General features: G+C 36.6%; 1 protein-coding gene across 1 annotated transcript in view; it reads right to left on the reverse strand.

The window, feature by feature from the left end:
• CACNA2D3 (calcium voltage-gated channel auxiliary subunit alpha2delta 3) overlaps positions 1 to 27718 on the reverse strand; it is a 407078-nt gene that overhangs the window by 371313 nt on the left and 8047 nt on the right. The gene's annotated exons all lie outside the window — the stretch shown is intronic.

Genomic DNA, 27718 nt, shown 5'->3' on the forward strand with positions numbered 1-27718 from the left:
GAATAAGACCACAAAGAAGTACCTGCAACAGAACTACTTACAGGCACTTATGAGAAAAACTAAGTCAGGATGATGTCCACCAAACAAGGAAAACAATCTCTTAGATATTTAAATTATAGATATTCATTACATAGGTGTGCAAAGACTTCTCCTCCTTATCAGTGGGAACACACTCTTTACATATTACACAACATTCTTGTCATTTGCAAGTATATCCTTTTCACATTCTCATACAATGAGAAACTTTCCAGCTGCACAAAAATCATCTTAAGAAGGAATAAGAAAAATCTTTCTGTAAAGTAACATGAGGGCTCCCAAGGAAGACAGCGAGAGCCAGCAGAAGCCAGTGTGATGCATGTGTTCCCAGAGCATGAGTGGCAAGGACACTTCTCATCTATCATACTTTCCATTATAAGTGCTCCTAAGTTAACTCGGCAACATTCAATTCTAGTTGTCATCTCATCAAATGAACGTTTAAGATTATAAATCTCACAGAGTTTTATGTATGAATACGAACATAGGTGCTTTTTTTCCCCACAGAGGTTTAAGTTCGCAGTTCCTAGTCTATGTTAACTATGGTTTAATGATTAATAGCACCACAATAATTGGTGTCCAGTGTCTATTCATCATAGGGGTTCCATTTCTTCATGGAGTTCCTCTTTATGTAATGAATGTAGGACTTTCACATTGCACCTGACAGTTTGATTAATGATGCTACAGTGAGTTTCTCACACAATAAGCACAGTGTAAGTACTGTAGGTGTCAATTCGGCCCAATTTCAAGTCGATTTACTGCTCTTTACAGTTAACAAAGGGTAAAAGAGGTGTACATATTGTAAAGTGCTCTTTTAAAACTAATTTTAGGTGTACCCATCTCTGCTATTTTAGCTATAAGGACAAAACACAAAGAAGCTACTGATACCTAATCAGGTACAGAGTCTGTTTAAAACAACAGACTACAAACTACGCTGACTGTGTATCAAAGATTTACTATGCCAGGTTATGTTTCTGATTTTCTTTTTAGTTGTTTTATGACAAAAAAAAAAATAAATTGCAAGCAATAAATAAGGAACTGAAGTGAAATGGCAGAAGAACAGACATTGAGACACAGGACTCCTAACTCACAAAGCCTTTCTCAGTGCTTCAGTGTTCCCAACAGACGAGTGCAGGTTTCCCTTGCAGGTTCATTGTAGATGGAGGCTCCCACAGCTGGAGTTCCAAATCTAACTGCACATCCAGTTTTGTCAGCAAATCAAGCACTTAATGGTTTCTTCAAACGGGTTTGCTGATGTAAATTGATTTCTCTGGGCTAAGTAATTTTAATTGACCTTTCCAAATAGTCACACTAACAAATTATTTTATCAAGGAATTTAAAAGTAATTGAACTAACAAATATAATCTACAATGACACAGCAAATTACATGAGAAACCAGCAGTAAGAAACAGTTTGGTGTAGTTGATATTGCTGTCAACTACCTGTTTTATGCTCTTCCTGTTACGTGTGCTAAAGATGCCATTTATAGTTCAAGAGATAAGCCCTGTAAACAAATCACTCCTCTAGCTCAATGTGCAGCAATCAAAGATTATTTAAACTACAATGGTACCAAAACTTACAATACAGTGCTGAAGTCCTACACTGTACTCAACAAGCAAACACACACACAAAACACACCTACAGTGGAAAGAAAGCAAACCAGTCAGGTTATATATAAGAGCTCCAATGGTGTACCTGAATTTGTTTCTGTCCAGCATGGAAAGTTAAGCCTAAACTTCACTGCCCTGAAGCCACCACAATTTATGTTGTCACCCATAATTAGCATAAACGAATAAGGTATGTTTTCTGTAGCCTACAATAATTGTGGACACAACAACAGTCATATTGGATGAACACAGTATTCACTGCTACAGTGTCCAGCTGCAGATGCTTAAATGTTATAGAGATAAAAGAAGTAGGTGTTAATGTTCTCCACATATATTCTCCTAGGCATTGAAAATCTGTGATGTAAGAACTTCAAGATAAAAGTAGCATCTGCATCCATTTAATTTTTAATAGTCTTTGGTAAACTTTCCTCTGTGCACTTGCCTAATTGCCTTTTGAACGTATTTATACTTTGGCATTATTAATATCCCATGACAATGAATTACATAGATTATGTCTAATGGAAACAGCATCTCCATTATATCAAAACTTTTAACTGAATTTCATATGATGCTCTTCAACTCCTTTGTTAAAAGAAACTGTGAATAATGTCTTGATCACTTCTTCTCTGTCACCAGTGATTTTACACAGCTTTCACACTATCCTTTCTCTCCTTTTCAATCCTTTTGTGTGCTAGTCTTAATTTCACCCTGCAAAGGTGTCTTGCTCATTTCATGATATTAAAGATTTGCCTCTACCTTTTCTCATTCTACTGTAACCTTACTGAGATGGAAAATCAGCCCTGCATATTTTATTCAAGATTTGAGTCCAGCATGGATTAATAGCCTCGCACAATAACTTGTTTCATTTTGTTCCATTCCCAGCAATTCTTACTGTCCTCTTTCTCAATTTGACTTCCACTCTGCACAAAGCATATTCTATAGGGCCCAGTTGAACCACCAAATTTGCTTTTTATAAAGGGCAGATATCAAGAGTGACCACGTCATTTGTTGAACTGAACAGCGTTTGTAATACAAAGCCTCCAAGCTTCAACTCAACGTTAGAAAGCAAACACTGCAATTTAGCCAAACACAACTGCAATGTAGCACTTCACTATTCTTGTTTTTCATCAAACTCCTGGATTCCATAAGTCTAAGGAAGTAGTAGACACATGAATAAGGTCATACTGAATGTATTAGGATATATTGGTGGATTGCAAAATTTCTGTATTATTCTGCTTTCCAACTGTAATGCCTATAACCAACTGCACAGTTAAAATTGCTCCTGGTCACATGAATATTATCCCATTTAACTATATTCCTTGAAGGAGCTGTTGCTTTCAGTGGTAATCTTAAGCTCATGAAAGAAAACGATCTGCCTTTTAAATCTTTCAAATTTAAGAATCCACTAAAATATACCATCCTAAGGAAGAGTACTGTTTCAGTTCAATTTTTAAATATAAAGTATGACAGATTTCAAAAATTATAAGGGACAAAGTAATATGAAGAGATACTTTTAAGCTCATTTGAAATTCTTTCATCTTTTATTCACTATCTCTTGCAGCTGATGGAACTCAGTCCACAATACAACTCAGTTGCTAGGCCTTATTTCCATTTCTATGGAAGCATATCTTGAATCCAGAAAAAAATAGCAAAGGATTTAAAATATTACATAAAATAAGCCTGATTTTTTTCTGCACATGGCCAACATCTGAATGGATCTCACTTCTAGAGCAGACAAAAGAAGAAATAAGAACAACTGATAATACTAAGCCAGGACCAGAACAGGACAAAAGCACTGTGATTAGGACTAAATACAGAATGGCTGATGTGTGCAAGCAGTGCTGTATCTCCATGGTACCACTTAAATTCAACAGCTGATACAGCAAGAGATAAGTAAGTCTGAAAACGGACAGTAGTTCTTGGTAACTGCTGCTTTAAGCTGTATTGTGTCCCAGTACCAAGTACACTTCCCTGTCCTTTTCCAGGGTTTACATGTTAAAATATAAGAAGAAGAAAATAGAAACATTAAATTAAGCAACTAGGGGAAAAGGAAAACTACCACATTTTCTTTTTTAAAGGAAAACAGCTTGGTTTGAATTTTAAGAAGGGTAAAAACAAAGTAACAAGTAATTGTCCTAGGAACTACTGACACTGTGCTAGACTTCTTAAAGAAGTCTCAACCTGATGGCCTAGTAAGAGTCCTCAGATTTTTCAGCTGCAACACTCTGCACGTTTAAAAAGCTTTTGCACTAATGAATATTTGCTCATTTTAGTCAAACACTGCAAGTTTTCTCAGTTTCTGATATATACAACACAAAGAAAAAAAAGAAACCAAGGAAAAAATGGTGTAAATATATTTTGGAGAAGAATGATATTTTGGGGGAAATTCCCAATTGATGCAAGATAAGTTTTGGAAGTCCTACAAAAGAAGTGCCTTTGAAGTTCTTTCCATCTTGAACAGAAACCATGGAGATACCACTTTGAGAACTGTTATCTCTGGCAGAGCTATCTGTACCTTACAAAAACTTCCATTGAAGTTTGCCCAACACTCTCTCTAATTATTAGAATGTTTTCCTCACATGTCCAAACTATTTCAGTTGCTATAACAACTTAACCACTGTATCACACATCTTAAAAATATATAAATATGTATTTTCAGAAAGGGTAAAATTCCATTGGCAAACGATGAACACTGAGAAATGGGATAATCCAAATGAAGGGCCTGTATTCTGCCCTGCAGTTTCATTTCCCATATTCTGCAGCTGCCCATCTTCAATGCCAGCAGCACAGTCACATTTCCCTGGGTTCTCCAATGACTGTGAAGTGAAAACTGCTTTCAAAGAGAGTGAACCAACAATAACTGCAAAGCAAACTTGGGGTGCTTCTCATCGCCCCATATCATCAAGCTTTTCAGAGCATGTATTGAGAAACATAAAAAAAACATTAGGAATGAAATGGTATCCACTCAACTTTTCAGGAGACTAACATCTTGTGTGAAGTTGGAGTTTAGTTATTAGTGATAACAGACTCTTCTCTATGCTCTAAAATATGAAATAGCCTGTCAACTATCTATAGTGAAAGAAAACTGTGGCCCAAGTACAAAAGACAGCAAACAAATATGCCAAAGCCTTACCCTGCAAATACAACTGAATTTAAAAGCCTCTCCCCAGTTTTGAACCATATGAAATGAGCTGAAACCCTCTGCTACTTTCCCAGAACGGATCCTACCAGACTGCTTTTAAGTTTAATCCCTTTTGAAGACTATGGCAGAGAATGGGAGAATGGCTGTGCTTTACGCTTTTCAAACACCTTCCCTCAATTTTCAGAAAGTACTTTACAAACATTAATGTGCCCATATCCACAAGAAAGATAAGGAAAAGATTTAATAACCTGAAGTAAATAACTTTTACAAAATCCTCCCAGCTAAAGCTGGTATCCACTAACTGCCATCACTGCCATAACACCAGCCAAGAGACTCCCTACTCTTCTGTCTCAACACAGAATATATCATGACAAGAAGTAGCCACGAAAGTGCACAGCCTTGAGGGAAGAGAAATAGTGGAGGGAGGTGTAGAACCAGACTTGAACCTGTTTTGTATCACTTTTCCTACTCCTCCAAATTAGAAAACCAAAATTAAACCCCCCTGCCCTTCAAACATTATTTTTTTCTCACATATTCAAAACCTAACTCTCAACTCAGATTTACTATTCTATTTTGCAATTATTCCAATACAATAAAACATCATACCCTGTACCTGACACAATCATGAGTATCAGAGCTCATGAATAAAAATTATGTAAAAGACATTATATAGTTTGACAGAAATTAAAACACAAATAGGAAAAAAACACAAGATCTGTTAAATTCATAACTTCAATTTAAACCCAAAAGAATTATAACTCCAAATTCAATTTTTGCTTAAAAAAGCGATTTCTAGAGCCAAATAAAAACCTCAGAAAAAGTTTGTTTGAAAAGATTTAACTGTAAAATAATTGAAAATATATATTGTAAAACTTTTTTTTTAATGCAAATACCATCTTTTCTAGAAGACCTGCCCTTTTTGATTATCAACCATACTAAGACATCAATTATCAGAATGCCCTCATCATGTTTTTAATCAATAAGCATATCAGGTGCACATACCCTAACTTCTTTCCTAAGAAAACTCTGAAGGTTGATAATACTGATACTGAATTCTTCCTGTGCCCACAACTAAGCAATACATGTAAGAGTCAAAAATTCTCTTCCTAGCAGCCTGATGAATTCAGTAAGTATTTTAGTTTCCAGAATTCAGCCTACAGTACTATGATAAACCTAAGGGAATGGGGGACATGAGGGGATTTCCACTTGCTAACTAGACCCCAAAGTATCTTGGTGTGTGAGAGGATGAGGGGGAAAAAAAAAAAAAGGGTCTGATATTACAATTTACTTTGGTTACTACATAACAAGTGACCTAAACCAACATTTTAACCGGTATTGTCTCCTTTCAGTTGTTCGTGGCAATTACAAAATCCGGGCACTGCACTTTCAAGAAATAATGCTTGACATCAGGATACCTTTCATTTTTATTCATTGGTTTTCAAGGTGAACAGCTAATAACCTACAATAAGTTAAACTATCCACTTCAGATTAATGGTATTGAGTGTAAAGGACAATAATTTAGTGCTGTACTCCCCCATAGGATATATGGGTGAATGAACATGATAAAAGAGTCCTGCCAATGGTCCTTGGGACACACAGACACACATGGTACCAAGAAGTGACTTTTTCAACCCTTTGGAATAAAAGACGGTCAGTACAGCCCACATTCATGCTCAGAACCTGTATTCACCTCAACACTTCATTCAGGCAGTAGTTAACAGCTGCAGACCGTATCCATCCAGGGATGGCACAATTCCAGGCTGCCACCCTCAACAGCACAGCAAGGACCTGCTCCATGGTTTATTTTATCTTCATGACTAGCTGAGCATTCAGTAATCCAAATCAAATAACATTTTGCTCAAGCAAATTCTGAACTTGACAGAACATTTAAAAGTCTGACGCAAAGAGAAGTTACACGATTTTTACTCACTTCTTGAAGTCCATAATGCTTTCAAAGGCTGTTTCTCCATTTTCTTTCAGAATGTCATCATTTTTACTGTGCATCCTCTAAAAGATCCTTTACAAAAAATTACTCTTCATGTTGTGCCTGGATTCTGATGCAGAAGGAACAGAATCTCTAGAGATTGTGTGAAATCTCATGTCATGTGATTTACTCTATAGCACAGCAATAGTCCTCATTATGGCAGTTCTTATATTGAAAGAAAGCAGTGAAACATTTTCCCACTTGCTGTAAGAGTTCTATATATATCAAGTCATATACAACAAAAATCATCAAATGCTGTGTTTGACTGCGAAAGGTTAAACAAAGCTGTACACAGACAAAGAAACCAAAATATAGTGTACCCATATTTAAAATCCGCAGAATGTTAAACTTGCTTTTGATGTTCAGCAATAAACTCTATAAGTATAAATGTCTGATTTGCATTGAGCTACTCCAGTACATACAGAACTAGAATTTTATCTTTTTTAAATACTCTTTCAATTTAAATTAATAGTATTTGAATTCTGTATTTCAAAATTTACATGAGATTACAGAAGAACTATGGAAGAATAAAGAGGTCATCTTAGACAAATGAAAAGCCTATAATAATCATCATCATACAGTCATCAATAACAATCATTATATATAATAAAAAGCCCTCTCCATTTAGAAATAGCTTTTAGATCACTGCATCCAATATTTAGATTTATAGTACATACATCAAGACAATATTTTTTTGGCAGGAATTTGGAAGAAAATTTTAGAATTTTAACTGTCATTTTTCATCACTAGTATTTTTTAATAATAGGAGACATAGTATCATAATGATACATTAAATCAATTCTGCTGATGTTTGTCACACTGTTATCACCAATAATTCTCTTTGAACAGATGATCCCATTTTCCAATTTCTAACCAGATACGTATACTATCTAACATGAAGTAATTTTCCTATATTTCAGGAAGAAAGTTCAGGATGTCTTCAACTGCAGTGCAGAAACCATTGCAACCCTAATAGATATTTACATATCATAAGAGCCTCTCTTATTTGTAGCAGCTAACTGCCCATGCAAAGACATGACAGCCCTTCCAAGCTGTTTCATTTATTTGTAAGGGTTAACCTGAACATAAATGGTGGGGAGGAATGCAGGGAGCTTCATTTTCCACTGTCCTTCAACCTCACCTGTGATGAAGGTGCAATGCCCACCCTCTCCTATTTTGTCATTCATTCAGACTGACAGATGGGACTGGATTGTTTCATATGGTAGGAAACCGCAGGAAGAAGTGAATACTCATTTTTGTATCTGGAATTTAATTGCCAGAAGGAGAGCAGTTGAGACTTTGGGGGTTTAAAGGTAAGCAGATGAAAGATCTGTTCCTACACACACACACACACACACACACTTTTGCCATCCGGCAGTCGCTGCCGTGGCTTTTCGTCTATGGACATGTCTCTCTGCATTTCATTCTTTAATTTCTTCCATCTAAGCCCCCTTTTCTGTATATTACTTTTTTTATACCCCTCTGCATAACTCTGTCATAACTTGCCACTTTATGTCCTTTGATTCCTTTTCAGGGTCATTATAAAATGCCAGTTCTTAAATCAGCAACATGAATTCACCCTCATTGGACTGTAGACTAGCAAGAGTCCACTGTTTCTCTCCATATGATAGGGAACTCTTCCTCCTCTTTTCCATAAGTTAACCTGACCATAAAACTGTCTGCCTCTGTTTTTTTTAATGGAATACTAAATGCCTCCTTAGCATCTAATCCATCCCCAACAGGAATGTCAGACTAAGAGGCCTAGATGCAGTTGGCAATTTGCAGGTAAGTTTTACTTCTCAATTATGAGTGACTCCAAGCAAAGGAGACCCTGTCGAGGTTTCCACTTCCAAGTAGCTGAAGCATTTGAAAAAATCCGTTCTTTTCCTTCTCCATCCCCTTTCCCATCCTGTTCCCACCACTGCAAAATGCCAAATTAGTCATAGGAATACTTCTCAGTGGGGGAAGGGACATAGAAGCGACTTCAAATGTTTTAAGTTACTTACAGAGACAATGATTTCTAAAAAGGGCATAGAGTGCATGTTTTCTGGGTATTCAGCACAAAAGAAAATCAGAAAAACAAAACCTCAACATGTCAGCGGAGGTAGGTAAAGAGTTACAGGCCAAAGCAAAGATAAACTTGGTAATTATGCCAAAGTAAGAATATTAATTGCTAATCTGGAATAAAGTCTTGTTTTCTACATGTGCCAACTAGCAACAGTATGTGTTTCAGACAAAACCAACTACAGAGAAGATATTACAGAATTCATCTCCATTAACTGAAATGAAAATACTGCACTCCAAGTTATAAACAATAATTTCCTTTGCAATCATATAGAATGTTTAAAATTTCATATTCTAGTCAAAGTACTTCAGGATGGAAGCTCCCTGGAGCAGACTGATGAAGGCAATGTTTAGTTGCTTTTTGTTGAAAAGACAAATGCTGTCAGTTCTATTGCTCTTCCTCACAGTCCACTTTACAGCTCAACATCCCACTTTAAGGAAGAGAGCTAACCAATCCAAGCTGAATTTTACAATTTTTGATTGATGGGAAAAAATGCAACATTCAGTTGTTCTGCAGTAGCAATTTCACTTTGTTAATGTGGTCAAAATAGTATGACAAAGTTCAGTATTCAGCCAGTCATAAGCTTACCTTCTCTTTTAAGCTTATCTTATCTATTAAATGTATTGAGTCAGAACCAAGTCAAGGCAAACATTTCAAGAACTTCCCATCATGAATTTCCCCAGTTGCCCCTGAAGAGAAGCTACACAAGCCTAAAGAAGCTGTCCAATAAACATTCCACTCCGGATGATCTTGTGCCATTTTGCAACTACGATGTATTTGAGCTGTTTATACCAAGCAGCTCATTCACCAGCATATACATTACTAGCAGATACTTGTTTTCCTTCTTGTTTCATTACTATTTTTTAGTGAGATTACTGGTAGCAGCACACTGTGATCCTGCTGAGGACATCCACATGCTTGCTGTTCTATACATTTGTTTCTGTAAAAGATGCAGACTCGCCTAAAAATTCAGCTCAGGAAATAAATGTTAACAAGTTGTCATTCTTAGTTCTTGCCTTCAAGGGGATCTTAGAACATGGACTTGACAGCTCTCTAGTTATGCTACATTGAGATACCTTTATGTAATATCACTTATTACTATTAGTACCTTTAAGCAAAAAGGACGAAATAAGCATAATTTCTATTTCCTGGGATATTGAAAGCAAATCTCCTTATGCTCATACTTCCTCCAAATATGCAGAAATAGCTCTGTAAAAAGAGGTCAATAAGAAGATTTGTGTATGAATTTTTTATCACTGCATAATAACTTTCACTGTACAAAACCATTTTTAGTGAAGGAGTTGGTACAGAATAACTAGAGCTTTTAAAAGTCACTCTGGCTGATTCCAGACTTCACATAGGAATGCCTGGAGAATGACCAAAAACTTTTCACTCTATTTCTGCTCACGATTCCATCACACGATTGGGATGAGCTCCCCAACTGAGCCTCTTGAACTGCAACGGTGTGATTTGCTAATGGCTGTGGTCTACAAGTAAAACTAATGAACATAATGAAACTACACATATTCCCTGCTATTCACTGCATAAGTAATGGAAGTAATTACTTTCAATTTCTGGTCACTGCTAGCACAACATACAGGTCCTTGAAGATTGTAGACTCATTCTTATGCTGCATCAGCCTCACAGAGGAACGTGGGCACATTATCATTTGAAGAGGCCTAACAATGGTCGGGGGATATATTCAACTGCTACTTGTATATCTAATAGGCACATTGTACAGCATCAATAGATGAAATTGTTCACATGCTTTTCTGTGAATACAAATATACTACTAGCAAGAATGTCAAACAAATTAGAGCTGAAATAACACTCGATGCACAGAAAAATGAATAGGAAGGACATGAACCACTCACAGAATAAAATGGACAAAGTAATAGAATTTGTAAATGTAAATCTGCATAGTGAGCATTATAGTTAAAGGCTCTAAAATTACTGGCAGCTGGGAGCACTACAGCATAAGTTTGCTTAGATCCCCAACAGTAGCAGAAAAGCACTACACTGCTGTTCATGAACTCTCCAGTAGACTCAGAACCAGCACCAGTGGCATCTGGAGGGATAATGCAGAGCCCTCTTCAGCTGAAGGGGTGTCTTGGTTTGATACAGGATTATTGTAGAATTCTTTGATGCTTTCAAAAGGGCCTAGCAATTCCTGAAAGGAAAGCAACTAGTAAACATCACAGAAGTGATCAAAGACATTGTTAGCTTTGTGGTTGATGTAGCTTTATGTGAGAGGCTATGACAACTCTAAGTGGTTCATAGCAGAATTATCTTCAACAGCAAATTAAGATCACATATGAAAGAAGTCTGCAAGGAAAGAGATTACAGAGTCAGAATCACACTAAGTGATCCATCAGCACATGTACCACCCAAAACTCATAGGAAGTCTAACTCGCCTCATCAATTCCCCCTTTCAAGTAACAATGCCTTATAACAACAATTATAGTAAAACCAATGATCAAATAACTCATTTTAAAAAGGGGGTTGGCCTACAAATTTCTAATAGCTAAGCTTCTTCAGGGTGTAGGGATCCAAGCATTTGGTTCAGGTGCAGGTAGATGTTTTATGAAACTTGCTCACAAAGCAAAAGTTTGTAGTCTAGTAACAAAAAAAAAAAAAAAAAAAAAATCCAAATTATATACAAACACGCTAAAATTGAACCCCGAGTTCTAACCTGGAAAATGAAAGGACAAGGTATGAAAGCTAATACTATTCAAAAAGCCTGATCCAGATGGAAACTTTATCTTTCAAATGAGAAGTTTATCCACTTCATCCCTTCATAATTTGCAATTCAGATTATAAAATGATGCACAAGCATTGGAAACGTAGTTATTCAATCTTTAGGATGCAAAATCATAGCTGACCTCTCCCCTTGAAGAGTAGCAAATCTAACCCTGCACAAATCTTTAGAAGTCATCAAAAAGGACTCACCACTACACTTTCTTAGGGTCTTACTCATGCTGCCATCCTGTGACAAAAAACAGTAAATGCAAGAAAAAAGTTCCACAGAAAAATCCCAGACCATTACCAAAGCACTTCTGAAATTCCTTCCCATCTTTTAAGCTTAGAAGAAAGTCTTGCATTAAACATAAAACTTCAAAACACAACGCCTTAAAGGGCTGTGTAATTGCTTTACCATTTTCACGGTGATAAACTGACACTTCTCCTAATCTCTATTACAGAAATTGTCACAAAAAGGAAGAAAAACTACTAAATAGGTCAAGCTAATAAAAGCTTATTATGGATCCAGTGTGATTTTTTTTTTCCTGCTGTAACAGTGTAACAGGTAAAATTTCCTTGAGAGCCTTATGGCAGTGTCAGGAGATTAAAATGCTTCTCCTGACTTGATGAAATAAAGTACCCATAACACGTGAAATGAGATGGAACTGAGGTCTAAGAAAAAACCACATTAGGCTGAGCACTCCTGAAGAGAGAGGTATACTGTTACTTCAAAAGACAAAGCTTAACTGAATATTCTTAGGGTGTTTTAATTATTCCTAATGGTAATAAATCCTAGAAAGATTTATGAAAGAGGGTTTCATGAGATTTGGGTTGTTTTTTCCTGTGTTGATGAAGTTTATTGAGTGAAACAGGACTTGGTAGTGATGCAGGTTACCTTCAAGTGTCAGCACATCGACAGTGCTACTAAAACAGAAGGAAAAGGACAAGCGGTGTGAGAGGGAAACTGTGTATCAGGTTTTGTCTGTACCCTACAAAGTCATCAGGATCTTTAGTGATTGAAAGGAGTTTTTGGCTTAGAGGAAAAAAGGACAAAAAAAGACATCAGGACAAGCTTAATGACAAGCACCCACCTTGTCTTACAGAGGTGATGATGCCAGAGCACACTGAGCATGTTCTCCTGAGAGGTGATGAGCCCTCAGACCAGATCTCTTGACAGGCAACCTGAAAATGCAGCTGGAGGATGCCTTTGGGAGCACAGATGATGGCACCTGCCTGGGCACTCCTGGCAGCCTCACACACAGTGCAGTTCAGTAGCTGAATGCTCTGCCCAGGACTCAGCCTGGCAGGCTGCAGGGACTCTGCTTCCCAGAGCAGTCACAGGATGGAGAAGGAACAGACCGCAGGCCAAGCTGCTCCCATGGCTGCCTGACAAAAGGCTGTATGGACATTGTCATGGAGTCTGTACCTTATCTGGGAAGAAAGACTGGCAGTCAGTCTAGTGGAGCCAAAGCAAACAAACAGTCTGTAGACATTTTCACTTGTAGTGAAGACAGAAATTGTACAATTCCACAGGCACTAGCCAGGACTTAAAAAAAAAAGATAAAAAAGAAGCACAGATCATAGATGCAAGATGCTTAGGCAACTACAGAAATGCTGAAGGGTTTCTTTTTTTAAGTTGAGACAAGATTAGCTAAAAAGTCTGGCTTGCACATGGTAGTGGTTAAAGAGAACTTTCTGAAGGACAGAATCATTCGCCTGAAAATTTGTATCCTCTTACGAGGAGAAGGAGGGCAAGTTATCTTGAGCAATCAAAACAGATTAACAAAACGGTAGAGAAATGAAGTATTGATCAGTTTGCACAAAAACAATATTTTGCCTGTTTGCAATTGCTGTAATTTATTTCTTCATAACTGTCTATTGCTTATTATTCCAGCCAGGTGAGAAAGGTTCAGTACAGAAACACGTAAGGCAGTGGAATCTGAATTTAGGAACTTTTCAAGCAGCTCACCCAGACAGAAGCAGGGCTGAAGTTTGCCGGGGGACGGGGGGAAGGATTGGGAGCAGTTTGCCATTAATTTGACTCCGGGTATGAAGGCTTAAATTTAATGATATCCAGGTAAGGATTTGCTCATAAGCAAAGTGATCTGAATTGAGAGCTGTACTCCAATGATTCCTTGCTGAGAGTATTAGTTGGTGCAACTAGGATTGCCAGTGTGACTTAATACCCTCTGGCACTTCCACAGTTTATCTTTTAGCATCAGCCAATTAACTAAAGGCTAACTGCTCACAAGAGGAATACATTTTCCTTTGGAGAGAGAAAAAAAAAAGGGACTGAACTGTGCCTCGGCAAAGAGATAAACACCTACTGTTAGAGAGAACCACACTCCCCACCAGGTTCTAAAATTAAAAACTCAAATTCCTAATGAAAATAAGGAATTAGAGAGGAAAAAAAGCCCTGACAAGTAAAAAGGTGTGTTTCACACAAAATATACCATTTTTATTCAGATACCTGTACATAGGTAGATGTTGACAAGTATCATTGAGTGGTTGGGCTAGCCACAGAAACACGTGATTTTCATTTTTAGCAGCAAAAGATCCTTACATTTCTCAAGCTCTATATTAGCACAGCATTCTGTATTAATCCAGTTTTTCTGAAACTTACATTTACCTGGTTTTCACCTACCCAGAACAAAAATGTTTGAAGTGTAAAAATATTTTGATTTTTTGTTTAGTTTACCTACTCCTTTTGTGGTCATTTCTCTTCAGAATATTTTGGTGTTGAAAACAAACCTTAGAAGAGGCATGAACAGTCCAGCTACTAATTGATGATTATGGCACACAGAACTCCCCTTACAGAGATGTAATATGACGTGAAAGTGAGAATAAGAGGAAAATTAACTTAAAAAAAAAAAAAGAAATCAGAACATACACACAAAAGGAGCAACTCAGCTACATTTTTTTCAGAGTAGGAACAAAATCAACAAGGATCACAAAATTACCTACAAGTGGGTCAACTTCAAGAGCTAAGGACTCTGAGTCAAGAACATGGTGTCCAAAGGTTTCAAGTTGCCTGAAGTAAATCAAAGTCAACCAACACATTATACCTTTCAATTCATCTGGCAATTCCACAAGACAGACTTTTCCATAAGGTTTGTCTCCAAACTTATACAGAAATGTGATAACAGCACTTACTGTGCTGCCATTCCCAGTTTCAGAATAGGAAAGGTGAGGGAATGAGAAATGAGTGCCTAAGCAACACTGATCTTCAGGAATACATTTGTCCATGTGTCTGGCACACAATAGGCCACATACATAAAAAAAATATGGGATAAGTCATTAATAATCAGCCTTTGATTAAAACTGTAATCTTAATTTTATTAAAATTTTGATTAAAAGCTGCTTCCCTTTGAGTATTTGCTTTATGTTCTGTTTCAAAAGCATTTGTGGCAAAAAGACTCCTCAGAAGCCAACTCAGCAGACTCAGAGAAAGCCACACGTGCCTCTACACTTGGCTACAGTGCCAACCTACAAACTCCTTCATTTCCAGCTGCTTTCCTTTCCAGTATTTTCTCTCAGAGATACACCAAACCTTAACAATAAGACAATTCCACGAGTCAACTTTTCGTAACGATTTTCTATTTTAGTTTGAACTTGTTTAAACTGAACCAAACAAAGTGAGAGCTTTTTATACCTCTACCCCACAAAACTATATTGCTGAGGATAGACTATGGGAGTCCTCTTGTCTCCATCACATTTATTTTTAGCATTTAGATTTTTCAGTACTCTTTATTCTTGAACACATGACACAGCAGCAGCTCTAGGCTATGCAGTTCCCTAGACAGTAGCCAAACACTACTAGAATACCACTTCTACATGGTTCTTGATGTACATGGTTTAGGTACCTAATTACTACTTTGTCCAGCAGACTATAAAACTTTGCGGGGAAAAAAAAGCCACTACAGCAACAGCAAAATTTACAAAGTAAAGCCAAGGTCTCTTTCACAGTATGCTCTGGGGAAATAAGTTGTTCCAGAGTTCTTCTTTACTTTTTAACTTTCATGATTTAGTATAGTTCATTTTAATATTAATTGTCAATGAATAAGTGTTCTATACATGAGCCACAACAGCTCAGCAGAGAAGAGATTAGAGAAGAGTCCCAGATTAGAAGGGAACTGCAGAACAGAACGACAGCAAGAAAAGGTCAGATGACACTGACCCTGATAACACCCCCCCTACAAACCATTGCAGGTCACATCACACCTCAAAACACTTCTCTGAGTAACTGAGTTCAGACAAGTCAAATATTATGGATTGTCTTCTCCTTCAGCTCAACAACTGTCGAATTCCAGGGTTTTTTCCAAACTCTAAGCCATATTAATGTTGGGTATTTAGGCCTAGCTCAACACATTTTAAGCTCATGGGGTCATTCAAGCAAATAAGGCTAAATAAACATTGTCATCAGTTTAAAACAATAGCTATTATAACGAATTAAACTCTGCTTCCTAAATGGAACATTTTGAGGGAGCTAATGGGTAGACTGAGTTCTAAATACTAGATTCGATATTTTACTTCTAAGAGGAAATTGAAATATTTATACATCCAGCTGATTAAAACCTTTCAGTCTACCTAGAATGTTTCTTCATTTATGTATTTATGTTTGTTTGTTTTCTGGTATCACTGCTAGTTTTGCTGGAAAATCTTACAAAATTTCAGTGTCAAGAAATAAAAGCAACAAGAAAATTTTTCCAGATGTACAGAAAATAAATTTCAAACAGTTTCACCCAAGAATATTTTTTTTTTAATTTGCATTTACGAGTGTGCAACATCTTTATGGTAAGGAAGTTGTAAAGTGCTTTTTTTTTTTCTTCAAAGGATTTTTTTTCTTTTAAAGGTCAGTGAAGCATCCAGAAGATATCTTACCAATACATAAATAAATAAATAAAAATCCCGCTCTAAGAACGTCTAAGAGATCTGGCTGGTTTAGTGCAAAGAACAATGATATCCAATTTCAGCTACTGCCTTTCTTTTTCCTTTATCTGTTTCATAATGGACTACTGGTAATACTTATGTAGCACAACAGAGCAAATCTCTCTTCACGGTTTCTCCACATTCCAGAAAACCAGAGTTAGGCAGGATTTTTTCATGCCTGAACAGACACCACCTGCAATACAACATCTTGCTGCAGTACTTGGGTATTTTTATCCCTGCACAGGTAGAGCAATCCTTGAATATATAATGAATACATGGCAGGGGAGGAATTTGTACTGGTTCTTTTTTTTTTTCCTATCAGCCTTTTTCTTGTTTTCCAATAATGTGGTTATCCAGGTTACAAAAATTAATAAAAAGTTTTTCCTGTAATCCTTATCCAAACTTGGAGTCATATCACAGTTCTACTATATAATTTCTAAGGTCTATTTTAGGCAGAGAAAACAAAGTAAAGACAACATGGTAAGCAATGCTCATTAGTGATAAATTGCACAATCTCAGACAACAAGGTGTATTAAAATGGCTCTATAACTTTTTTTACTTTCTTTTATCTAACTTCATAATACTTCTTACAGTTACATAATAGATACAAATTTAGTACAAGACTTTCTGAGATTTTGGGGGGGGTTGTTTTTAAAGGATGGTATAAGGTCATATATATACAATGTATCTTGTAAAATGGACCAGTCAGTAGCAATGAGAGAGAAATTCAGATGGAACAGGTAAATAGTCTTAAAAAATGGAATTTTAAATATGGAATTAAAAAAAAAAAAGGCATAAACCCATATAAAAGCTATTGTTACCCCTTTTTAACACAGTAATTAGCTCAAGGTCATATGATTTGCTACAGTTGCAGAAAGAAATAGATCCAATTGCCTGGTTTTTAAAGACCACCACCTTCATTTAAAGAGTGACATTGTTCATAGGACTTTACAACTGAGGCTGTTTCATTCCTCCTCTATTTCCTTTTCCATGGAATTCCATGGTGTTTCTTACTCTTCTTCAATCCCATACATGCTATTTTAGTAATGCTGGTTTAAAGCCCAGAAAACTCTACCACAAGCACAGCCTAAGTTTGTAACTTATCCTGAAAAAGGATATTGTAAATCTGACAATCTGAGTCTGCTTCTGTTGTGCAAAGGTATTTTAATTGTTCTCAACACTCACCGTAAATAAATAATGATGGTTACCCTTCTTCACTTTGAAGTGTTACCTGAACATAAGTCTAACTATTGCACATGAGATCCAGAGAAAGAGGTTCTGTCATTTTAGTAAGAAACCCATTTTTCAACATATAACAAACAGCCTAATTTAAATCTCAAAAGTCTCACTATCAAATATTTAAATACTTCTATGCTTAACCAAGTGAGCGGTCACACAATATGACCTATATGCATAGAGAGGAGTAAGAATTAAAACAAAAGCCAGACCTATGGAGGTCTTTTGAGTAAAGCAAATGCAACTAGGAAAAGAAAAGAGATTTTGACCTGGTCTCTGAACTACCTGGAGTAACTTGAAACCAGTGCAGTGTAATTGTGGGCTTTAGGTGGCAATAGGTGACAGGAAGATTGTGAATGAATCCTGCTGGAAGGTTGGGCTCAAATCCTCCTGATAGCAAAGCTGGGGGGACAATGGTAAGTCAAGAACAAATTTCAGATAGCACCTTTGCAACTGTTCAGCAGATGCAAAGTGCCACATGGCTACTGAAACCTAAAACTGACCTAGACTGTCTCAAAGGAATTGCTGTGAGACACAATGTATGAAGGACAGAATCATTTGCTCAAGGTGACCCCAGCAGCCCCAGAGACACACACACAACAGGATCTGAGCCTCCAGAGTCTCATTTCCTTATCACCAAACTAAAGAAGCCACCACTAAGTCGGTACTGAAACAATATGAGAAATAAAGAATATTGGGAAATTTTCAGAATTTTCCTTTAATTAATGTTTCTTCTGTTCCCATTCTCCCCTGCACACTGTCTCCTTTGTATCCTGAAAAACTCTTCCAGCTTTGGAAAGCTTAGAGAGTGGTAAACGAAAAATATATTTTCATGTTTTACTAGTTCTTTCACAGTTTCTTTTGTCTGGAAAGATCAGTGGGGCACTACAGATTACAGGATGAATTTAGGCCCAAAGAGGTGAAAAGATTCACTATGAACAAGCAGAGAATCATCCACACTTTCCAAATGAAATCCCATTCTGCACCCAAGGAAATGTCCTAGACTAAATGTAGTCAAAAACCAAGAGGCATTTAAGAGGTAGAATGATACTGGCACAGATGGAGAGTTCAACATTAACAAGTGATAGGGCAAAAGGAAACAGCCTTGAGTTGCACCAGGGGAGGTTTACACTGGATACTGGGAAAAATTCCTTCATTAAAAAGGTTGTCAAGCATCGGAACAGGTTGCCCAGGGGAGTGGTGGAGCCACCATTCCTTTAGGGATTTAAAAGCCATGTAGATGTGGCACTTGGGGACATGGGTTAGTGGTGGACTTGGCAGTGCTGGGTTAACAGTCAGACTACATCATCCTAAAGGTCTTCTTCAATCTAAGTGATTTTATGAGTTTGTGTACATCAAGGTTAGATATATTTCTTAAGAGAAGGTACCGGGATACTTCGAAGAGCTGAGAAGGTGCTTTACTATACCATGTATGTATATTTAAAAAAAATACTACATAGGAGTATATCTGAAAATAGGATTTAAAAAGCAGTATTATCAAAAAGCCAATTATCAAACAATGTCAGAAATCTGAAGTAAGGACAGAGGATTGGGGAGAAGGAAATTAAATGTATCAGAAAAATAAATGCTTAAGGCAAAAGATATGTTATATATCAAGCCACTCATTAAAAAGGAAAAAAAGCAATTCTTCATACACGACACACAGAAGGAGAGGAGTTAGTGCCACAGAGGGATTGCCAGCTCCTGTGGGAGGGAATGAACAGAAGAATTAGGTGCATATTCTGAAATCACTAGCTGAGAGAATTTTATTTTATTGTTCACCTATAAGAAATGGGATTCTGTTCCAGTTACTTTTCCTTTTCGGCGATTAAACAAGGAAACAAAAGCTGCCTTTCAATTCTAACCTCCTTCCCACCAAGGAGAAAAAGTAGAAATTGGCAAAGTACATACATTTCTGCAGTTCAAATAAATTACAGCTTGACTTAATGTGAAGCCATCAAGAAGATTTATAATTACTCTTTGCATTTAAACCATAACATTTTTCCAGTCTAAAGAACATTGCACCCCCAAACATTCTCCACCTCTTTTCCAACAGAATATGGTTTCATTACAGATAACAGTCTCATTACTGTGTATGACTATTGTGAATATAAAAGAAAGCTGGCAGATTGCAGATCCAATCCTTTTGCAATTTATACAACACTCAGCATTCCAAGTACTGGTTTAAAGGCTTTCAAGGTGGCACACAATCACAGGAGACACCAACCTATTCATATATCCTAGATATACGTGGAAATTATTTTTTCCTTGCATGTACCTTAACTAGCTGCCAGTCAGCAGCAATTCTTTTCTTCACTTTTCCTCTTTACATTATTTCTCATCAGCAGTCATGATTTTAGCCATAGACAGTCCACACAGAGTCAGTTATTCTTTCACAATATGTGAGCTACACAACATTTCTTGCAAGTACTTTTCATTAAAAGCATACACAATGCTACCAGAAATGACCTTACTTCAGGCACAAGACAACTGCAGAGGTGCCACTCAGATCAACAAGCAAAGTAACTCCCATCTGCATTTGCCTCAATTGACCCTGAACTGATGTGCATTCAAATGTTATGGTAATTAGTTTACTTTTAAATGAGATTGAAATAATAACGTTAATCCTGCAAACACCTTGTACCTTCCTAAGCCTTTGGAACAGATGCTGTATTATCCACACTCCAAGACTGTTCCCTTTTGACAGCACTGCTGTATATGGGAAGCTACAGAAAATTAACCTGCTCAGTCAACTAGATCAGTCATTCATCCACGCATACCTACAAAACAAAGAGCACCACACCAATTAAAACACACCCCACAAAAGCAAATTTTGCACACAAGTTGTCATCAAAACTTTTTTGAACTGCAGACAGAAAGGAGGATTTTTCACATCTTTATACGTGTCAACTGGACATATATCAGAATTGAATTGCATAAGGTTAATTAACAGGTCAGGGGCAAAACAGAACTGCAGGTGTTTTGAAGGCTTTGGAAGTAGAAGTATTATTTAATTCAACTTAATGGCTGCACCAGCTACCCAATGAACATACCAACATTTCAGCCAAGATGGGAAAGGATCATCTCTGCCAAATTACAGTTGTCCTAAAATACTGAAAGATTTGCTTTAAGCAAGTGAAGCTCAGGCAATGCAAGGCACAGCACAGTTGGCCTGGCTTTGTTGTCCTTCCCATCATATCAGAAAGCCATAGGCTTTTACTAGACTCTGGAGAGGAAGATATCCAACAGGCACAGAGGATTTGTGTGCAGAATGGGAATTTCGTGCTTTTCAAGACAGTATTTTTTAGGTTTTGCATTTTACTGAAGATTCTTCAGAAAAGCTGAGTTAGCAGCTGGTTTTGTCTGACAAATTACGTTCAGAATAATTAGAGTTTTCAGTAATTCAACTCCTGTATATTTATAAACCAAGATAAATAAGCAGCATGCAATAAGATAAATATGGTTCTACATGAATAATACTATACACTAACATTTGAATTATTCCAACACATAAGTAAGTATAGGTCCCAGTCCCTCATATAATGCTGTTACCTACCATCCTTTTTCAGACAAAATTCCCTAGACATCTTGTAATGCTGAAGAAGTTCTACTGAGCAAACATATATCTACATTAATAACATGCCTAAGGTGGACTGGACAGGATTAGTGCCAAGTTATGAAGGTAGCTGAACTATATTCCTATTACACTGGCTTGTACAGAATAAAAAGCCTCAGCAAAGCAGCCAACAAACATTTCCAAAACGTTAAAGTATTCAAATTTTAAGCATCTGAGAAGCTAAATACAAAAGTCAGAATTATGTCACTACTAAACTCAGTTTAATTTCAGAGCCTTTCCTGAACTGAAATTTACATTTCTTAGCATATACTTTCAGTTCTTGGCATAAGCTTTAAATCATCTGGTATTCATGCATTTCAAAAATAGCAAAACTTGACCTTCTGACTGTGACATATTTTTAATACAAAAATTATTCATTTAATGGATTGACAAAAATAATCACCAGAACATATACTGCCTGAATTCCGTACAAATTTATTCTCTAATTGTATTAAACTACAGAGAAAAAAAATACCACTGTCTTCAGTGGTTCTGCTTCTTAGTTCCCGACGTGTTCCATTGCTCTTCATCTTAGTACCTTTACATGTCCCTGTTCTCACACCTTTAGCTGTTTTTCAAACCTGCAGTGGCTTCCTGACACTGACTCCTCCCTGCAATTTGTATTATCAGAAAGACACCGTAATTTGCTTCCCATTCAGTTTTGGAGGGAATCCTGTCTCTCCCCCATTTCTGCACATGACATCCAAGGTATAACTAAATATATTCACAATGTGTAAAGTGCACCAGTAGATTCTAATCTATTTATTCTTCTTTTTAAAATGTTCAGACACCGTAAGTTAATGAAAAGATAACTTGAAGAACAACACTTGCATTTGCATAACACCTTCCCTCATTCTTATGTATAAAAGTATTATTAAGCCATTATTCATTTTATTGCTGCATAGTTTTCCTCAGATGACCAGATCTCACTACTGCATTATGATTAGAGCTGCTCAAAACAGAAAAAAAAATATTAATGGTAAAAATTCTCAAAGGAAAAAAAGCAATGACTATAAACAAATGAGAGTAAAGAGAAGGACAGAGTGACAAAGAACACATGAAAATAAATTTCTATGGTAGTTGCAATATAGGCAGAAATAATCAGATATCTATAAAAGGGAAGATTGTTTGATTCCCAATTTAACTGCATTTGAAAATTGTGAAGTTCACTCTGCAATGAGGCTTCTTGGTTGGCTCTTACTTGGAAGAAAACCAGGAAAGGTCAGAAAAAGTCTGAAGGATCTAGACAGGAAAAAAAAAATTGCGCAAACCTGGAGTTACACAGAAAATGGATAATAAGATAAAATACCAGGACAGAAAAAAAAATGTAAATGGGAAAGAATAAAATATTTGAAAATTACTTTCTAATATCAGCATAGCATTTCACTTTGTATTCAAAGCATAGGATGGGTTCATTCTCTGACAAGAAAGGGTTCCATCTCACTTGCCAGCACAATGCCATATGGAGATTTATTGCCAGCTACAGATACCAAATACCAACAGCAGAAATAAGTGAGTTTCTATCAATTTTGTAGTTATTCAGGACTGTAACAGGAAACCATTTATCTTTTCAGTAGTGAAAAGTTTCATTTAAAAAGTATGCTAAAATTGATGCTTTTTAGCTCTCAGAGCTGATCCTTTCCATGTACTTTTCTTTATTTCCATATCCATATGCTAATGATGCTCCTCATCACCTGATTCTTTGCATATGCTAAACACTCTACAAAAAATATTGCTCCTTATTCAAACTACCTCAAAGTTTAAAAGTTTAAGGAAGAAGGAAGTAAGTATTACCAGGCCCATTTTACACAGAAAAGTTAGGCAAAGATGCCTCCCATTTGGGGAGAGAGGAGTCTTGCTTGTGGATTTAACTTTTAAGTCAAGATTTCTGGCATTCTGGATGAAATCCTACCCCCATCACATGCACCAGATTTTTATGTATGACATTACAGGTTAAAATAACATCATGCTTAAGGACTGAACTTTTTTGATGGTGATCAAAATTCAGTGATCACAGCCCCAGGATAAAAGCCAGACATTTCTGTATCTCAATCTGCTGCCTTGATTTCAATAGAAAATGAAAATCTGAGCTAACAGAAATTCTCCAGTTTTCCTTCATCCCCTTCCCCTTCCACAATGCTTTTTCATGGAAAGTTTCAGGGGGATGTCCGAATTCATTCCTACTTTTACTTTAAGATTGCATTGCAGTTGGTAATGAGGTGGAAGTCTGAAATGTGAAGTGAGTACTCAGATTTTTTTGTATCATGCCATCCATATCATCATCTTTCTTGTTGTACTTTGATGAAGAAATTGCAGGAGATATTGTAAAAGGCACAGTGTGCATAGGGGGTAATAAATCTGCTGGGTGCAGATAGTCAATGGCTGCAAGTCATAATATAAAGCTTTACTCTTAGCCTCCTACCAGTTTTCATTATCAGGGAAAATTTCTATTAATGTAATCCGATAGCATCGTGTCCAAACAGCTCGGCAGTCACACATTTCATACAGCTGTCAGAAAATGATAGCCATTTAGCTTCAAGGTAAAGCTGAACTTCGAATGTTCCTGTTTTTTATCTTTGAAGCTTTGTTACTTTAGAAGATAATTATCTAATTTTGTGACCAATGATGTGTTCCCAACACATCAAATTTTAATACCCATACTACATGGATTTTTTTTTTTGTGGTTTGAAAATTAATGACTTGAAGATAGCTTGACACAAAATATTCAAAGTATATTGAATAGCCAAACATTAAAATGTGACCTAGAGGAATAATAGGAACACTACATGCTCTGGCCCTGACCAAGTTTTCATAATGCCTTCCAAATAGCATTTCCACAGCACTTTTACCTAACAGGCTACAGGTACTATGACTGCATAATTTTGATTCCTGCTTTTTAGGAAAGTGAGTCAAACACTTGTTTGTGTATAAATGCACAAAGAAGTCCCTTGACAGCTACTGCAGAATAAAGTAAAGACAATAAGACATAAAACCTTTGCCAGCTGACAAACTGTTTCTGTACAACACTAAGTTCACTTAAGACACTGTGAGTGATAAAGATAGTAAAAGAAATGGCTAATGAAGCAACTGGGACCTGAATGGTTTGGTTTAACCCTAGAATAGAAATGAAATTCCTGTGTTACCATTACAAATTAAAAAGTCTTCTCCTGTTCATGCAATCAACTTAGTGGAAATTACTCCTGAGACTTTATAATTATGGGAGCAGTTACATATTCCTATTGTGAGTAGAAAAAAGCCCACCTGAATATCAAACAGAAGAGAATTCATTTAAAAAGCCTATGAAGTTACTGCAAAGTATTTTAAAAGAATAGGTCAGAAAAAGCGTTGAGACCTGATGAAGCAACTAAAAAATGGTAAAATATCATCTCTGACTGGGGCCTCAGAGAGGCCTGTCATGAGTGTTGTGCTTTTCCATGCCTATGAGGAGATTATGAAGATGATGAACCAATGCTATCTATGGAGGTGCACAGCTGGAGAAGTGACACACAGCAGTCAAATGGAAATGGAAACTTTCAGCTCAAGTAACTTCTTGTCCAGACCACAGACAAATATTGCAACAAAAGGGGTTGTGGCATCACTGGTTGTCCTGGAAGGTTTTGAAGATCAGATTCAACACCTCAAGAATTTAGCACTTATTTCAGCATTGATCTCACTTTGAGCAAAATTCCAAGTTAAAAGACCCTCTACATCTTCTTCCAGAATGAATTATTCCATGATTCCAGAAATTATGAAAATCTGAGTTCCATAGTGAAAGACAGAAACACAGTTGTAGCGAAGGCGATAATTAGGGTTTGTTTCCAGAGTCAGTTTTGCCAAGTTATTAGTGGCGAACACAAAAGTCTGAGTTCTTAGAGTGCGCAATCAGAATTTTTAAATTCAGTATCACTGTATTTAAAACATTAATCAAAGGAGATCTACTCAACTTGCACATTGCAGAGGAATGGTGTTAATGTAACACATAATCTGCCACCTGCACAAAATTCAGGAAAGTCTGAAAACACCAGATTTTGAGTACACCAAAGGAAAACATTTCACAAGACTACCACAAGCTCAAAAGCATCTTCCACCCTTTCCTAAAAACTCAGAGTAAAGCTTCAATAAGGAAACTACTTACTGTCAGTGATACATATAAACAAGCCAATTAATGAACACTCAACAGGACCCACCCATTAAATCCTGATATACTGAATTATAGATATACACTTTTCAGATTATATTCCCAATATTATGAACTAGATTAGATCACCTTACAATTTTGTTTGTTAATGGACCTGAGAACAACTTTTTCCTTTATCTTTTACTTGTTAACTTTGGTGCTCTAAGATTTCACAATCTAGTTTGAAGGATAAATAACAAAAACTATCTGTAAGTGCTTCCTGTACTGTAAAATTATTTATGAGAACATTTGGCAACAGTCTCAGAAGAAAACATTTCTCTCTAGAAAATATGCCCATTTTAAAACAGAAAAATTAAAATTTAAGATAAATAAGGTAGTTCAGAAAGAGAAAGACAAGGAGAGAGACAAAGACAATAAAACATGTCGAATTAAGGAAAGTAAAAGCAAAACACAGGAGTAGGAGCAAGTGCTTAACAAAGAAAACACTTACTATATTAGAAATATCTTTGATTACCTTAATGAAGTGTATTAGTTTAATTTAGAGTTCTTTCAGGAATCTTGACAGACAGGAGAAAATGGTTAGAGACAATAGCCTGTTAAACTCTCTTGATTAAGAGTCATCGCCAGAACCTGGATGCCTTGAAGCTCCACCCAGCCAACCAAACAGGCTCTACCTAAAGAAGCAAAACTTCAGCTTAAGGAAAACTCAGGAGTAAGAACAGTGAAGAACAAACTTTACCAAGTATCAAAAACTGTTGATGGCAAAGCACTAGAACTTGTGCGAGGTACAAAAAGAATAAACCAGGAGTTCACATCTGATTGTTTCCTTCTTTCTCATTGGGACATCACATTGTCTTACAAGCCCTAGTGAAGCTCCATTATCTTTGTACTTTATAGTTACACTTAACATAAGAACATGTCAGGAGATCCTGGAAAGCTAAACCTGTTGATGTCTTACCACATGGGTGTTGGACTTGAAGTCCAACAAGATGTGATATGAGCAGTTTCCATCTTTATCCAACAAGTTGAGTCTAATATAGTTAACATATTTATTATTCTATAGTAAAAAGCCATATATTTTAATAAGATCATTTGATTCTGTGCTTATAAGGGGAAGGGAAAAGCAGTAAGCATTGCAAGCATTCAGCCAGCCTGGCCAACCTGTATAGCAATGACAACAGGGGTTTTATAACCTGTTTCTGCTCTGAAAGTTGAAGGACTCCCCAGCTATGCCTTAAGGAGAAAAAGGCACGAAGATTAACAGTGCATAGATACAGACAAAGAAGAAATACAATTACTGTCATTGCTTACAGTCCAAAATAAAAGATGTAGCTCATCTTCCTACCATGCAGCAGTTCAGCAAGATCTACACAATGGCCAAAGTGCGAGAGTTCTGCGCTATGCCAGTGTTTTCACTCAGTAATAAAAAAAGAAAACAAATTGATAGTAGGAAAAAATTAATTATTGTATTTAAAGAGAGTTCTCATTCATCTATCGTGGATACAGAGAACACATTTATATTGCCATAGTTTCTTTCATTGCAGCATCTCTGCATTCCCGTGTGAACAAGTCTGTCTCAACCAATCAGTCTCCTCCTTATACCATCCTCAAAAACAGCTGGTTATCAACTACAACATGAGTAACTTCACCTGTAAAGTTCTGGGAGATCTGAGGGCAGGATATTTTCAGAAATTATCTGTCCCTGGAATTCATCACTTCTACCAAGACCGTTCCCAGCTTCTCTCCAACTATGATTTTAACAAAAGTGGGTTTGCACTGACTTCCTTTTCAAATACAAATTTTGCAGTGATTTGGTCATTCACTCTTAAGAAAGTACTTCAGCTTTACACAAATGAACTTGGCAGATACTAAAGAGGATCACAAAAACATCCATGTAATTTTGCAAAAACATTATACATAGAAAAACCAAAATGGAGCTTCTCAAGAACAACATATTAATCAGAGTACTTCATTAAAACCTGTCAGTGAAGCTTCTACAGCAAACTAAAATACAGCCTACCCTATCAATATATAATTTGTGTTGTACAATGTGTAAGCACTTATTATCAGCAACAAAAAATTGTACCCTACAGAACAGTAATGACATTTGGAAGTGTAGGGTATTGATTAGCAGTTGCTTAAAAGTGAATCACCACTACACTACGGCATCTATTCATGGCTCTACATACTTCCACTGGCAAGATAACTTGCATGGAGACCAGCTCCTTT

Source organism: Pipra filicauda, unplaced genomic scaffold (genome assembly GCF_003945595.2).
Source record: "Pipra filicauda isolate LSUMZ 115617 unplaced genomic scaffold, ASM394559v2 scaffold103_size3290846_pilon, whole genome shotgun sequence".
NCBI lineage: Eukaryota > Metazoa > Chordata > Aves > Passeriformes > Pipridae > Pipra > Pipra filicauda.